Genomic DNA, 15,714 nt, shown 5'->3' on the forward strand with positions numbered 1-15,714 from the left:
CTGAAGATAGCAATTGTGTAGATAACCATTATAGTTACTTTAGCAACCAACCACTAATGTTACGAAAATAATCCTCAGCAACTTGTCTCAGGAATCAAGCTCCCATCATCTGGCTGCTTATGTCAATTGAATGTTTAACACAAACCACTGGTATGTTGTCAAAACTTATATTGACCATTAGCATGACAACTGACTTGAAATATCAATGCTTTTGATCATTGCCAGATCATTGATGTCTCATGCATGAGACACTCCATCCTCAAGGTAGTGCAAGTATTGGGCTTTTGACATGCTATTGTGACAAGGCCATACTGTGCAAACATTCAAAGAACCCCAGTGCCGTAAGAATCAAACATTTTGGGCAGCAAAATACCAGTGACAAGAGTCATAATAAAATCTTATGGTTTGTAACAGGGTGCCACAATAAAGCAAAACACTCAGTGTGTAGAAGGCACCACCCAACTATAAATGTACCTCTGGAGTGTGCCCAAAGATTAGCATGGAAGTAAGAACATGCTCCCTGGATGCTCAGAGAGCAGGAAAAGGCGGCCTCGACATGTGAGGAGGTGACATGCAAAGACAAACATGTCTACTGAATGCAGTTTTTCACAATCAACATAAAACTTATTTCAGGCATACATATGAATGAAAATAACATATTTCAATGCAGACATCTTTCCTTTGTACCAAAGGCAGTTTATACCTGTACATCAAATTTACAATAAAAATATTGCTTTAAAAAGTACATTTAAACATGGACATGTTCTCATTTCCATGAACCGTTTGAACATGTTTGTCCCTGAGTGAATATCAAAAGCAAATATCTAGTTTCCTGAAAATAACTTAATCTTACTGTAAAATACTTGCTGTACTATATAATATTACCTATTTGTTATAATTTAGTATGTGGTACCATGGAAAAAATATAAACTGGCAACTACACATTAAGATTCAGTGTTTTACTGGAAGTTCTGACTTTAGTGTTGCTTCACAATTATTTAAAATAGTTCAAAGCATCATAACAGAATACAGTGACGTAGCAATGGCATTACCTATTACTATCATTGTTTGAGGGAATGTTACACTTAAATATATCAACCTGCAGCATTTTCTAAACAATCACAAGCAATTTCTTCAATGTATTCAACAACATGAGTATATTGTCTATGATGAATGTATACCATCTTAAGTCTTCTTGATTTTGTTAGTCTTCTCTGAAAATAGTTTACAGAAAACAACCAATACCTTTCTTATTGTCATCTGAAACTGGATTGCTAAGAAGTACTTCAGCTTATGATTAAGAGAGGAGTTTTGTAATGATACATCTGCACTTTGAGATTTCCACTCTTGTACATCTTGCTGCAACCTCTAGAATGAAATTGCCTCAATATCAATATGAATGTTACTCATAGCTTTGCACTTGTATATGAAAATTCATATTATTTCACGTATTTAATCTCAATTTCATAGTCCTTTAGACAGGGATTTCATGTCTATCTCTCTCCAGTCTTCACCAAGGTTTCTTACTTCACCCACTGGCTGATAGACCTCATTATATTCCTCTTTTGTTACAATTGTTGGCCTTTTTCATAGAAGTTTCTCTACTCTAGAGAAAATGTAGTCAGCACGTAAGTAACAGTGTCCTCTTAGTAATTATTATTAATATAAGTAATACGCAGTATTATTATGAGGGAATGGAGAGGATAAACTGATGCTAAAAGCTGCTGGAATGAAATGATGTGACTGGAATCAGTGTCTCCTACTACTGGCCACAACTGACTAGTTCTCCTTTGCACAGAATGCATATGTGGACAAAAATTTTCACAGTATAGTATCATGGCACATATTTGATTTCACTTAAACTGCGTGATGTACTTAGATTCTGCTTATCCTGTATGTACCATCTCATTCTATCTCTCTCTCTCTCTCTCTCTCTCTCTCTCTCTCTCTCTCTCTCTTTCTTGTGGACATGTTCACCTTTACATGTCACCTTCTGATATGAGATGCAGTAAATATTGGTATACCAGTGTCAAGGTACCATTATGTTGAGGTGCTGTTTAGGCAAATGGGGCATTGTCTGCGGGAAATGTTTACACTTTACACAATGCAAAACTGGGATCTGATACACAGGCTATCACCTCGTAGTGGCAAATAACACAGGCACCTGCTGTTCAGTTAAGTGCTTCTAAGTCTCTCTCTCTCTCTCTCTCTCTCTCTCTCTCTCTCTCTCTCTCTCTCTCTCTCTCTCTCTCTCTCTTTCTTTGCAGACAACCTATATATTCAGCAAGACAATGGACCACTGCACAGCTCCCAAATAGTAAGATATTGTCTTCAGGAGCACTAAAAAGCAGTAAATCTCTGGCTATTATTATATTTCAACCAAAGTACTTAAATCTTGAGCTGATTTTGTGGTGTCCCCCAGGTTACCTAAGTAACTAGTCAATGAGTCAATGTGTAAAGACTAAGTATGCAGTAGTAACACTCATTTATATAAGTGGAGATAAACAACTGATTCTAGTGACAGACTCATCTGCAGTTGTAAGCCTGTTCTTTTATTCTCCTGACTGTGTCTGATATGGATGTCCTAAAGCCCTTTATCAATATACTTGTGTCATCAGCAAACATTAAAGATTGTGGAGAGTCCTCCTTTCAGCCTAGTAAATCATTTATGTAGGTGAAGAATGTCTCAAATATTTTGAGAAGGTAGCTTACATCAGAATATACATCATCATTCTTAGAATAATTTTATTAACATCTAAGTTTGGTTTTCATAATTACTTCTTAATGGAGAAAGCAATATCTAATCTCACAAATGCATTTCTCGTAGAACTAAACAAGAAAGATTACCCTCTTGGCATTTTCTGTGATTTTGTCAAGGCCTTTCATTGACTGAACAAAAAATTCTACTAGAGAACTAGATGCATCTCTGATTCCAAACCAGATTCTGTCTTTGGTTCCCCACTAATTCTTATATATAGATGGTGAATTGTAAATGAGGAAAAAAATCCAAGGAGTGCATGCTGCTGTGTACAAGTGACAGACCATTGTTAACTTTGTTCTTCTGAATGTATTGTGTACATAAAATGGTCAACAATTCAACAAGAAACTGACAACCCTGATGGTCATGACATGTTATTCACCCACAGATGTATAACATAACACACCAATGAGCTGATTTGTATCTGCCAGCATTTGGAAGATATGAGAAAGAACAAATCCCATTGTAGTGTATGTGGAATTGTATCAGAACTTATGAATGAGTCATTGCCAATGGTGACAGAGTCAAGGAATGTTTGTCCTGTAAATGGAAAGAGGGCCATTGCTAGAAGGAAAACTGTGGCATGCATGACATGTTTACAACAGCACTGTGCTGTTTACTTTAGCTGGTATCATCACAACAATAGCTACTAATGAACATGCCACAATTTTATATCATGGCAACTTTTACAATTGAGGAATACGCTGACATCCACCTCACCTTTGGGCTTGCCGATGGAAGATATAATGTTGCAAGACAACTGTATCACAGAGGTGTCTTACCTGGTGCTTCGCATTTACAAAAATATTTTACTTTATGGGTAGGCACTTCAGGGAGTATGGTGCATGTGTGGCACTTCTAGGATTTAATGGCTGGGGCCAACTGTTGACGTTCAGTGCAGATGATAAAGAGAACTAGTTACAAACTGTTGTGGAAGACCAATGAACAAGCACCAGGTCTCTTGACACTGCAGTTGGAATATCACAATCTACTGTTACATGAGTACTGCACAGAAACCATTACTATACCTATCACATGCAGAAGGTACTAGCATTGCCACCAGGAGGCTACCAGCAGAAAGTGGACTTCTACAAATTCATCCTAAGGCATCAGAGGCATGACCGGCATTTTTCATTTTTCACAAACAATTCTGTTCACAGACAAACCTTATTTCATGTAGGATGGTATAGGGAATTTGCATAATTTGCACAAGTGGACAGAAGAAAATCTCCACAGCACAATAGTATGACGGTAGAAACAATGATGCAGTGTCAGTATCTGGTGTGGTATTATTGATTGGCTCTTTATGGGGCTGCTTGTGCTACCACTAAAGCTGACAGAAGAGCAATATCTGTGTTTGCTGGATGCTATGTTATTGGAATTGTTGGAAGACGTTAATTTGGCCTCACATGTTAACCTGTGGTACATGCGTGGTGGAGCCCCACTCACTTCAGTGGCACAGTGTGACACCACCTGGACAATTCCTTCCCTTCCAAATGGATTGTTTCTGGAGGCCAGCAAAATTGTCACAAGCTTAATCCACTGGTTTTCTTTTTGTGGAGGCCACCTGAAATTATGATTCAGGAAGGAGGTATTGTTGATATTAAGAACCTGCAATGTAGTATACATGTCGATGATATTATGCAAAGAGATACAGACATGATGGATTGTGTTGAGCAATTCTTTCAGCAAATGTTCGAACTTTACCACAAACACCATGGCCATCATTTCAAGCAGTACTTATGAAACACCACTGCAGCTTCTGATCATGTGTTTCTATGTTAGTTTAGATTTGTGCTGTTACACTGTATTCATCTGGATTAACTGAGACAGGCCTGAGTAGTTGTATTTTGTATTCTGATTCTTTGTAGTTGTTCCCTAAGACTAAACCTAGGACACAAAAACCAAATAATGAAACATTCATACACAGTAATGCTGTTATTCCTCACTTTCCTTTACCTATATCACATAGCCATTACACATAATATAAGCTGGCGAAAACAGAATGATATAGATGTGGATGTTGTCACTGCTAGCACTGTCATGCATACCATCACTTGATGCTGCATGCTTCGCCTTCTGATTGGCAGCACTGACTACCTACAACACTTGCATGTTGTGCGGTGTTGCTGATCTTTCCTTCTAGCCTATGTCACTGCATAGGAAAGTCTGCAGCACATTTATCAATCTTACAACATTCAATTGCATCAACATTTAGTGACACAAGGACATGGGGAAAATGAATTTATATTTGTAGCCCAATGTGCGACACTTTGTAAAAAATATTTTTCCTCGTTTACAACCCAACTTGTATAAACAACCGAACTCTGACCTCCAACAATGCTATGTGAGGATTATATTTTACTAAGAAAACAGATACTACCTATCCACTGATCAAAAAGTGTGAAATGCACACTCCAATTGGAAATTATAGAAATCAGAGGAAAAAGCAGCTTACTCTCTATGAACAGTAGGAAAACTGGAAATATCTGCAAATTAAAATTCACTGTATTGAAGTCCTTCCAATGTTTCTATACAGCTATCACAACTCTTCTCAATATATATCCTGTAACATATGTTGATAGTTCCAGCAACAGTAAAGGTTCGGAGCCATTTTCACCTATACCACACCTAGCATAGAAATATTCAGAGTATACTCAAATATACACACAGATGGCTCAAAAATGGATATGGATACTCATTGGGATGCAGTTTCTTCTGTCTACAAATGGCAGAAGAAAGGAAGTTTCAAGCACAGGCAGTGCTTCCATATCCGTATCTGAAACACTCACTGTTCTGCAGACAGCGCAGCGCGCAAGCTCCCTCACAATCCCCAAAGCCCTTATCACACCGACTCATGATGCATTGTGAAATCTATTAGCTGCAGGAACTGGAAAAAAGAAACTTGCAAATACAATCTTGATCCAGTAAATCACTTCTATGATGGAGAAAAGACTGTCAAATTACAGAATTCATTTTGATTAAATCTCAGTACAATGACAAAGCAAATCCACTAGTGAGAAATTTAATTAGCAGCAGAAGACCTATGGACATAAAACTCCCATTCACAGACTACCTTCCTGAAAATAAAACAATGAGCAATTCTCTCATGTCAGGGGAAAAAAACCAACAAAGGGTACAAGGTATGCAAGTATACACCCATTCATACCAAGACAGCTATGGTTTGTAAAGTCCAAACACTCAAGGACAATGCTTCTCAATAAGGGATCTTTTCCTGTCCACCTACATAGAATCTATCAATGTGATGATGTTGCAACTGATGATGTAAATCACACCCTACTTCAGGACAAGCACTATGAGAAGGGGAGAATGAAATTTTTAAAGGAGCCTTCAAGACTTGGTCACTGACAACAACTTTGCACTATCCTAGTTGTTGGAGATACAACCAGAAGCAGATATAATGCCACAGCTGGATTTATAAAGACATAAAAATGTAAAAGGAATGGTGGCCATTATTTAAGGAATTTTCATACAAACAAGTGGTTAGCTGTGAATTCTATCTATTAAAATTACAATCTGAAGATAAATTTACAAATGTATGCCCTAAAATGTACGTATGAGATAGATAGATACATAGAGAGAAAGAGATGGAGAGGGAGAGAGAGGGAGAGGGAGAGGGAGAGGGAGAGGGAGAGGGGGGGAGAGAGAGAGAGAGAGAGAGAGAGAGAGAGAGAAAGAGAGGGGGGAGAGGGAGGGAGGGAAGGAAAGAGAGAGAGAGAGAGAGAGAGAGAGAGAGACAGTGTCATCTCTGATGTCTGATGGACAGTGTGTGTACGATGGTCGGTAAGAGAGTTGCAGTGTCAGGGCAGGTGCTCCTGGCAATGTTGTGGACAGGACACTAAAACTATAGCAAGACCAGTAAAGGCACGCCAGGAACACTCGCCTGTTGCAAGGCATATCAAGCCACTCCACTTTTGTGGAATTCAGGATAGTTATTACAAAAGCAGATTCTGAAGAATCCTTGAAACAGTTCTGGGCCTGTTAGAATACATGAACAGGGAAGGTGAACTGCCGATCTGAGACGCAAACAGTAGCTGTGGGAAAGATGCTACCCAACAACCAGGTTTGGCAACAGAAAAGGGAAGTGGCCGTAGGCTGTTTAAGTGCCTGACTTGTTTAATAACTGTTCTAAGATGTGTCTTCAATGCATTGATGAAATGCGCAGCCTGAAATAGCAGTTGCATTTCGGGTTGTCTTTATTCAGCAAGTGCTACTTGATCATTGGCAAATAAATAACAGGTTAAACTACGGGGTGTTCAAAAAGTGTCTCTGAAGTGCCATATGATTGTTAGCCGAGCGTGTCGTATGCCAAAGTGAATATACCAAAATGAAACTCAGTGAAATAAAAGTTATTAATTTATTGAATATTCATTTTTACTAACAAATTTTCACATTAAATGGTGAAAGCGTGTCCCCTGTTGGTGAATACACAATTCAATTCGTCTAATCATATGGCACATGCGGCTAACAACCATACGGCACTGCGGAGAGACTTTTTGAACACCCCATATATGCCAAAATATTGTTCAGCTCACAGACAGATGTTAAAGTCATTGGCTTTGCTGAGCCATCCAGTGGCTGACGTTAATTGAGAAGTGATTGTCAAGATTATAGCTGCCTTTGTTATATAGCAATTACAATATTTTATTTGAACATTTCAGTTTAATTGTAAACAAAAAAGACTTAAGGTTTGCTCTTCTGTAGAATTAGCAAGAGGAATTCATTAGTTACCAACCATAAAGATATTGAACCTTCCTGAAAATAAAGAATATTTTCCTTTGGGGCACTATTTTATGGATTTTAAGTTTTGCTTTACATCTACATCCCATTGGTATACCATTTTTAAAATAGAGAGAGGGAAAAATGACTGTCTACTTGCCTCCATAAAAGCCCTAATATATCTTATCTTATCATCATCACCATCATCATCATCATGAGAAATGTACGCTGGTGACAGTAGAATCGTTCTGCAGTTAGCTTCACATTCTGGTTCCCTAAATTTTCTCAGTAGTGATTTGTGAAAACAACAACATATCTCCTCCATGGATTCATATTTCAGTTCATGAAACATGTCTGTAATACTTGCACGTTCATCACTTCTACCAATAACAAATCTAGCTGTTCACCTCTGAATTGCTTTGATGTCTTCCTTTAATCTGACCTTGTGGGGATCCCAAGCACATGAGTAGTACTCAAGAAAGGGTGGCACTAGTGTTCTATACATGATCTCCTTTATAAAGGAGCTATACTTCTCAAAAATTCTCCTAATAAACTGAAGTAAGCCATTCACCTTCCCTACTACCACCCTTACATGCTCATTTAATTTCATATTAGTTTGCAACATTATGCTTACAATTTAATTGAAGTGACTATGCCAAGCAGCACACTAACAATGCTGCATTCAAATTTTATGGGATCGTTTTTTCTAACCATCTGCATTAATTTATGTTTCTACATTTACAGCAAACTGCCATTCATCACACCAACTAGAAATTCTGCCTGTCATCTTGTCTCCTCCAATAGCCACTCAATTACAACACCTTCCTGTACACTACTGCATCATCAAATAGTCACAGGTTGCTGTTCACCCTATCCATCAGATCCTATCACATTTCCTTGGGGCACTCGTGGCAATAATCTTGTCTCCAATGAACACTCATCGTCAAGGAGAATGTACTGCATTCTATTATGTAAGGAGTCTTGGAGCCACTCACTTATCTGGGAAACTAATACATGTGTTCGTACCTTCATTAACAGTCTGCAGCAGGGCACCATGTCACATGCTTTCTGGAAATCTATGAATATGGAATCTGCCTGTTGTCATTCATCCGTGGTCACAGGACCTCATATGAGAAAGGGGCTGAGTTTCACACAAGCAATGCTTTCTAAATCTATGCTGACTTGTGGAACGGAACGTTTTTGCCTCAAGGAAGTTTATAATTTCCCAACTCAGAATGTTCAAGAATTCTGCAGCAAACCAATGCCTGCAGAGTCTCATTGCAGGAACACTGAATAAAAAGTAATTGGGTTTCCAAATATGTCAACTAATTAAAATTCCATGAGCTTTCGACCAAGCACTCCTTGACCACCGTCAAATGGTGTGACTGCCAGTGGGCTCTTAGTACACCATTTATATACATTAGCTGCATATGTTGACAAGGCATTCGATGTTCTTGCCTCAACCAAGTAATGGCTGGGTTCCATGCCATGCTGAGCTGCAGGACATTGTCTCTATTTACATTGTTGCTGGTAATTTTTATTTCAATTGACTTTTTAATTACAGAATCCCAGAAGCCATTTGTTTGACCCATGATGGATGTTTTGTCAAATTTTATCCGGTGTCCATTCTAAAACACTCTCAGCTATAGCAGATTTCTCGGGGGAGCATACCGTATTTACTTGAATCTAAGCCGCACTTTTTTTCCGGTTTTTGTAATCCAAAAAACCGCCTGCGGCTTAGAATCAAGTGCAAAGCAAGCGGAAGTTCTGAAAAATGTTGGTAGGTGCCGCCACAACTAACTTCTGCCGTCGAATATATGTAGCGCTACACAAGCATGCTTTGTGCTTTTGTGGGCACAAAGATAAATACTGGCGCCAAAACCTTTTTTTTTCTCTGCCCCGAGTTTCGGCCACTGCATTTTCATACATTATCCAACGAAGTAAATACAAATTCCGTATTGTTCATCTTCGAATGTAGCAGAATTTCAATGTACTACGAAAATCCGACTGGCAAGACTGTTAGGGATGTTTGTCAATATGGCCAACTCTACGTTCAGAGTTTTTTTCCTACCTGTGAGAAGAGATGGTTGCTAATAGGAACCTGATGAAATGTGAATCACATGCAGTATTCTCTTCACCATAAGAATAATACGAAAATAAACATTTTGCCATGTATTCTTTCGTGTTTGCTGCTATCTCATTTAAATCCTGTCTGCCTAATAAACTACGAAACTAGAGTGAAACAACAGTAAACGCGGAAGAATATACGTAGTGTGTCATGTTTATATTCGTATTATTCTTATGCCTAATAGTGATATAGGCAGAAATGAAGCACAGCAACTGACTAGATTCTAAATGTAAGATGACCAATTTCTGTGCAGAATTTGATGTACTAAATAAGCGGCCGCAAAGATTTTCAAACGGGGAAAAATTTGCGCCCAACTCTTGTTCAGAACATGTTCTATCATACGCAGTCTATTATTTGGTTCTTGTTGATCATTATCAAAGAAAGCAGCAGTGTAAGTAACAACAAATAGCAGTCCCTTGCCATTGTTTCGCTAATGAGACGATTCCTTTTTTTTTTTTTTTTTTTTTTTTATAAAAAAAGCGGCGGTAGCGCGCACAAAAGCAAGTCATGCCGCGAGCGGCGACAGGCCGTAAATACGCACTATCAGAATGCGACAAACAATGCATGACACAGTACAGTAATGCATTTTCAGCTTAGAGTGACGTAAACACCTATAACAAAGAAAACGGCACTTATCAAATCAAAGCAAAATAAGCAATCAATTCAAACCAGACGAAGCACGTGAAAAAGGAAGGGTACCCGTATAAACACGGACGGAGCGCCTGACGCATAGCAATGGCTACCTGGTAAAGCTTAACTGCTAAGCTTACGACTCGAACCAAACTACTGTAGCTGTATGGTCTTTCATTCGACCTAAATTGTGTCTCATATTACAATGGACCAACTTTGTTTCGATTTGGAGGTGCGGCCTAAAACTTTTCTCTCCCCTTGAATTTCGAGTCTCAAATTTCGGGTGCGGCTTAGATTTGGGAAATATTTTTTTCCTTTATTTCGAGTCTCATTTTTCAGGTGCGGCTTAGATTCGAGTGCGGCTTAGATTCGAGTAAATACGGTAGGTGATAAAAATTCTCGTGCTCCTTCCTGCATTGTTTCATAGTGCATACTGTTCATCTGACATAAGACTGGCAACACTTGCAAGTTATCTTATAGACCCCACGTGTTCTGAGATCTACTGCATCTTTAACCAGTCTCAGTAATTGACAGATATTTTTCAGAGGCCTGAAGATCAATTCTATCTTGCATCATTTCAGCAGCCAGCTTATCCTGCCTGAGATGGAGCCACAAAATGCCAAAAAAGCAGATTCCTATTTCTGCTCCTCATCATTGGTCTTGCTTGAAATCACTTCATATATTTGGTGGATGTTATAACCATTGTTCCTGAAAACCTGGCATAGGAGGCTCAGCTCATGGGGTGGGTTATCAGCATCTGATATCATTCTCACACGATGCGGCAATGTTTGTAAAACAGTGCGCTTCTGTGCCACATGATGAGGCTGATGGTGTGCAAGTACATATTGGTGGGGGTGTGTTTTCTACAGACACTGTGGCCAAGGCATCAGTTTTGTTTGCAGTGGATCAGAACATCGAGGAAGGCAATGCACTGTCTTTTTTTTTCATCTCAATGGCAAACTGTATGATACTGTTAAGGCGACTGAGGCGTTTCAATAACTCATCAAGTTTCTCACGTTCGTGGGATCAAATGACGGATGTGTTGTCAACATATCAAAAGAAACAACTCGGCATTAATGGCACCATGTTTAAGGCAATATCCACAAAATTCTGCATGAAGTGGTTTGCAACATGTAGAGCTAATGAGCTACCCACTGCAATGGCATCAGTATGATCATATTGCTGGTAAATGTGCAAAAAATAAGAAGATGTAAGAGTGTACCTAAATAGCTTGGTCACTTCACTTCCAAAGAACTGGGGTACTATGTCCAAACAATCTTTGACAGGCACATTTGTAAATAGTGCCACTACATCAAAACTGACCATAATGCCACCCTCACTAAGTCAAAGATGGTTAATTTGGTTGATAAAATCTGCTGAACTTTTGATATGATGAGTGCAGTGTCCTACATGTGGAGTGAGGAGATTGGTCAAGTATTTTGCCAGCTTGGGTGTTGGTAAACCAGTGGTGGATATGATAAGGTGGAATCACATCCCATCATTGCGGATCTTCAGTAAAGCATAAGCATCAGATAGTCTAAGTGCCTGTGATTCTTGACCACAGTGCCTTCCACTGAAGTGCGTTTGAGAAGTTCAGATATCTTTCTTATTATTCCTGATGTTGGGTCATGTGGGATTTTCCGATAAATACCTTCATCTGGTAGCATTCAGATCACCTTACCACAGTCAGTGTATTCCATAGTTACAGCTGCATTCCCCTTGTCAGCAGGAAGGACCACAATGCTTTCATCACTGTATAGTGCTTGTAGACCACTGCTCTCAGCCCCGGTAATATGAAACAGGGGATGAAATACAGATTGAAACGAGCCATATTCTCACAAAAGCAAAGTTACCAGCACCCAACATGACCAGGGCTATGGTCGCGAATATTCTCACACAGGCACCTAGACCACCTATTGCTTGTGCTTTATTGAAGACGCACAAGGATGGGATGCCATTCTGCCTCATCGTGTCCAATATTGGTTCACCAACGTACATGCTGGTGAAGTACTTGGCCAATCTCCTTGCTATACATGCGGGATGCTGTAAACGACCATATTAAAAATTTGGCAGATTTTATCAACCAAGTTAACCATCTCTGACAAAGTGAGGGTGACATTATGGTTAGTTTTGATGTATTGGCACTGTTTACGAATACCCCTGTCAAAGACTGTTTGGACCTAGTATCCCATTTCTATGTAAGTGAAGTGGAAGAGCTATTTAGGCTTGCTCTTACATCTTTTTATTTTCTGTACAATGGCCAGTATTATGATCACATCGATGGCGTAGCAATGGGTAGCCTGTTAGCTCTAGTTATTGCACATTTCTTCATGGAGAATTTTGAGGATATTGCCTTAGACACAGTGCCATTAATGCCTAGTTATTTCTTTCAATTTGTTGATGACACTTTCATCATTTGGTCCCTTGGACATGAGAAAGTTGACGAGTTGGCAGTAACAATAAGATAGTTTCCCAAGAAGGTAGAAAAAGATTATGCATTGCACTTCTTCAAAGTTCTCATCCAACACAAATGAAATGGATGCCTTGGCCACAAGGTCTATAGAAAATCCACTCACACCAATGTGTACATGCTTGCCATTCACCATCACCACTAGTACAGATGTGAACTGTTTACACACATTGGTGCATCATGCAAGAATATCAGATGCTGATAAACTGTCTCATGAGCTGAGCCACCTATGCAAAGTCTTCAGGAACAATGGCTTTAGCACCCATCAGATAAATGAAGTGATTTCAAGTAAGACACACAACAAGACCACTGATGAGGAGCAGGAAAAGAAACTTGCTTCCTTGCCATTCTTCTTACTGAAACCACTTAAAGAGGCAGCAGGTCTCAGAACAGCTGGGGCCTACATGATACCCTGTGGGTATGGCCAGTCTTATGTTGGACAAACGGTACACACTGTGGAACAATGCAAAAGGAGTGTGAGAGGTTTTACCACAAACACTACCCCCAGAAATCGGCTTTCGCTGAGCATGCTTTCAAAAATGGACACTGGATAAAATTTGATGAAGCATCCATCATGGCTTGCACAAACAACTTCTCAGATTCTGTAATTAAAGAAGCCATTGAAATAAAATAATCACCAATAACACTCTAAATACAGACAGTGCCCTGTAGCTCGGCACAGCATGTGACTCAGCAACTCCACAGCTGAAGCAGGTGCACTGAATGCCGTATCAACATATCAACATATGCATGTATATGGCAATGTCACAAGCACCAGTGACGTCACAGCCAGCAGCTAGTGTATATAAGAGGCATACACTGGCAGTCATACTACTTGACAATGGCCAAGGAATGCTAGGCCAAAAGCTCATGTAATTTTAATTACTTGACACAGGTGGAAACCTGAGAACTTTTTATTCAATGTTACTGCCATGAAACTCTGCACCCTTACATCAGGTATTTCTAAGGGGAGGAAATGTGGTGCAGCATTAAATGTCTGTGGGAGCTGCATGTCAAAGGCTAATTTCCTGAATTTGCTAGGCTTCCTACTGCGCTGCCATGATGAGAAGACTAGTCCACGATTTTCTATGGTATCCCATTATATCAACACCACTAGAGGGAAATTTCACCATGCCAGCTTCACACTACTATGAGAAAGGATTCACAACACCAGGCAACTGCTGAATTTGAGTGAATGTGCTATTATAGCCTTGCATCTGCAACTATCAAAGAAATTCATGGCTTTGGACTGGGAATGAGGGAATGTAGCTATGTTTTCCCATCAAACGTCATCACAGAAATGGACTACAGAAAGGAAGGTTCAGGTGCCTTTTGCAACAACAACAATACAATGTGGACCACAGATCCTCAGAATGCACTGTCATCAACTTGACAGCGAGAGATATAGACACAGGTGCAATGTTAAGAAAGGACTTAATTTTGCATCTTTGCCATCCTATCTGTGATACAATAAGTGCTGTCGAACAGACAGTCTGAAAGCTCTCAAATGAAACAGTGGATGAAATACAGCATGAAACAAGCCGTATTCTCATGAAAGCAAGGTTACCAGTGCCTGATATGACCAGGGCTTAGCACAATAGCCTGTGGGCACTACATAATGATGAAAGCATTATTGTTCTTCCTGCTAAGTGGAATGCAACCATAATTATGGAATACACAGACTATGATAAGAAGATCTGCCTGCTACTGGAAGAAAGTACTTATCAGGAAACTCCCACACAACCCATCATAAAGAATAATAAGAAAGACATCTGAACTTCTCAAGTGCTCTTCAGTGGAAAACATTGTGGTCAAGAATCTTCTGCCACAGGCACCTAGACCACCTACTGCTTATGCTTTACCGAAGACCCACAAGGATGGGATGCCATTTCACCTCATCATATCCACCACTGCTTCACCAATGTACAAGCTGGCAAAGTACCTGGCCAATCTCCTCACTACACATGTAGGACACTGTGAACATCATATTAAAAATTTCGCAGATTTTATCAACCGAATTAACTGTTTATGGCATAGTGAGGGTGACATTGTGGTCAGTTCCAATGTGGTGGCACTGTTTACAAAAGTGCGGGTTAATGACTTGTGGATATGGTATCCCAGTTCTTTGTAAGTGAAGTGGAAGAGCTATTTAAGCACACTCTTTTACCTTCTTATTTTCTGTACAATGGCCAGTATTACAATCAGACTTACAGTGTTGCAATGGGTAGCCTGTTTGCTCCAGCTGTTGCAAACCTCTTCATGGATAATTTGAAGGATATTGCCTTAGACATGATGCCATTAGTGCCTACTTGTTTCTTTTGATACATTGACGACACATTCATGATTTGGCCCCACAGAAGTGAAAAACTTGATGAGTTCTTGGTATATCTCAATGGCACTAACAGTAACATACAGTTTACCATGGAGGTCCGACACATTGCCCTTCTTTGATGTTCTCGTCCACCACAAACAAAATGGATGCAGTGGTCACAGTGTCTATAGAAAACCCACCCACACCGATATGTACTTGCACACCATCAGCCATCATCACTGGTACATAAGTGCACTGTTTTACAAAATATTGGTGCATCATACAAGAATGATATCAGATGCTGACAGCCTGCCCCATGAGCTAAGCCACCTATGCAAGCTCTACAGGAACCATTGCTATAACATCCATGCCATGTAGAGTGGTCACACGGTTTGAGGTGCCATGTCATGGACTGCGCGGCCCCTCCCGCTGGAGGTTCGTGTCCTCACTCGGACATGAGTGTGTGTGTGTGTGTCATTCTTAGCATAAGTTAGTTTAAGTAGTGTGTAAGTCTAGGGACTGATGACCTCAGCAGTTTGGTCCCTTAGGCATTCATACACATTTGAACATTTTATAACATCTATCAAATAAATGAAGTGATTTCAAGCAAGACTCACAACAAGACCTCTGATGAGGAGCAGGAAAAGAAACCTGCTTTCTTTTCATTATGTGTATCT

At 39.7% G+C, this 15,714-nt stretch overlaps 1 protein-coding gene across 8 annotated transcripts in view; it reads right to left on the bottom strand.

Annotated features, from left to right (window-relative positions):
* Positions 1 to 15,714, bottom strand: part of LOC126167729 (intersectin-1) — a 299,692-nt gene that overhangs the window by 71,036 nt on the left and 212,942 nt on the right. The gene's annotated exons all lie outside the window — the stretch shown is intronic.

Source organism: Schistocerca cancellata, chromosome 1, assembly GCF_023864275.1.
Source record: "Schistocerca cancellata isolate TAMUIC-IGC-003103 chromosome 1, iqSchCanc2.1, whole genome shotgun sequence".
NCBI classification, from domain to species: Eukaryota; Metazoa; Arthropoda; class Insecta; order Orthoptera; family Acrididae; genus Schistocerca; species Schistocerca cancellata.